Below are 2,268 nucleotides of genomic sequence, written 5' to 3' on the forward strand. Positions count from 1 at the left end.
TCTCAATCCTTGCTACTGACAGTAGCCATTCATAATGGGTTTTTTTAATTACTGGATAAAACATTTATGGTTGTTGAATTTTATGTTGTTCAATAGGGGTTAAATGAATGTAAATGCAGTTTAGCGGAAATAAATATCATAGTTTTTTTTTAAATTTTTATTTTATTTCAATTACATCCAACACCGGAATCGCCCATTACAGGATGTCTTAAACATACAATATATAAAATATAGTAAAATACAAACAATAACATACAAAGGAAGCAAATTGACAATAAAGAGAGTTCCTAGCTTAACTAAAGAAAGCCTATACTGAATTAGCAACTTTGGATTTAAACGTGGAAATACTGTTAAAAAATATGTCAATAGTGGTATCGTTACGTGTAATGGTATTAATAGTTATAGGAGAGTCTGTGAAAAAAACCGTTTTTAGTAGCATTGACCCGGCTAAGGGGCACAGAGAATAAGTCAGTGTTAAGTGAATTGGGTCTATGTATTTTTAACTTAAATAAAGATAAAAGAGGGCAAGTAAAAAGCGAGTTACAACATTTATAAAGGAAGACCATATCAAACGTACCCCTTCTAGTGTGAAGTGGTAAGAGATGAATAGTGGCAATAACGTTGTTATAATTAATAAATACATGAATTTGGATTGTACTCGTTCGATGCGATTTGATTGAGAAATACAAATAGAATTATAAATCGTAGATGAAAAATAAAAAATTGGTCTAAAAAGAGAAATATAAAGATGAAGTTTGGTGCTACTATCGAGCTCTTTACAGTGCCGCCAAAACATGCCCAGCATCCTATTACACTTGGATACAATATAGTCAACATGTTTGTTAAAATTAAGCTTAGAATGAATGTAAATTCCAAGATCTTTTTGAACATTAACCTTCTTAATTAACGAACCATTAATGTTGTAATCATAATTAACTAAAAGTTTCTTAAGAGATAATGTAAGAACCTGACACTTTTGTGGAGAGACATTTTCCAAGTAGAAGACCAATATACAGCCTTTCCAGATCCTGTTGTAAAAGATGACAATCGTTTAAGTTTTTTTTTTGCGAAATAATTTGATGTCATCGGCAAACAAAAGGCAATACGAAGATGGGAATACATTAGGAACATCATTGACAAACATTGTGAACAACAAAGGTTCTAATATGGAGCCTTGTGGGACTCCGGATGTGACAGGCAGCCAGTTAGAAGTAAATCCATTATAGGTTACACGTTGAAAACGATTATGAAGGTAACTTTGAATCTAGGAGAGAAGAGATCCAGGGATGCCAAATTTCTTGAGTTTGTACACTAGTAAGTCGTGACAGACCTTGTCGAATGCTTTAGAATAGTCAGTATACACTATGTCACACTGACTTTTTGCATCAAAGGCTTCAGAGGCAACAGACAGCATCATTGCAAGATTGGTCTGACACGACCTACCAGGTACAAAGCCATGCTGGAAAGGAGTAAGAACAGATGATATATGAGAAGAAACACGATTTTTTCAAAGATTTTAGAAAGTGTAGGTAATAAAGAAATAGGTCGATAATTCTCAACTTAAGCACGAGATCCGGATTTGAAAACAGGACAGATGTTACTACGTTTCCAATCAGATCAGAGGGGAAACACCAGAACTAAGAGAAAGTTGAGAAATATAGGAAAGAGGAAGAGAAAATTTCAGGATCTTGTTTGTCAGCCTGTCACAGCCGGAAGCCGTATGGGCTTCAATACCCGCGAGTAGTTTTTCAACATGATTCAAATGATATATTTGAAAGATAACCTATTAAGTATTTGGGAAGTTCTGGAAAGGCTGTGACTTGAATGTCAGTAAAAACGGAGTGAAAAAATAAATTAAAAATAGTTGCTTTGTCTTTATCAGTAGCAGCCTTAGTGTTTCCATAATGCAGCATTCATTAACATCATCATAACATCGTAAAACATTCCATGGTATACAGTTAAAAATATTGCACATATCAGACCAATTGGTTTTAGAAAAATTGAAAATAGTCCTATGACAATGTCTCTGTTGGGAACAGGAATCGAAGTCGAACTCAATGTGTAGAGAAACATGATCAGACTCAAATATCGTGTCCACAACAGAAACACTGCAATTAAATTTAAAATTACTATTACAAAATACATAGTCTAAAATGTGTTTACACGTGTAGTTAATAAATTATATTGAACTAAGTTAAAATGATTAACAATTTGATCAGAGAAGCACAGATTAATAGCAGAGTTCAAGCCCGTAGCCAGGATTTTGGT

The sequence above is a fragment of the Anneissia japonica genome, unplaced genomic scaffold (assembly GCF_011630105.1).
Source record: "Anneissia japonica isolate Jap-2015-1 unplaced genomic scaffold, ASM1163010v1 scaffold14148_len48299_cov114, whole genome shotgun sequence".
NCBI lineage: Eukaryota > Metazoa > Echinodermata > Crinoidea > Comatulida > Comatulidae > Anneissia > Anneissia japonica.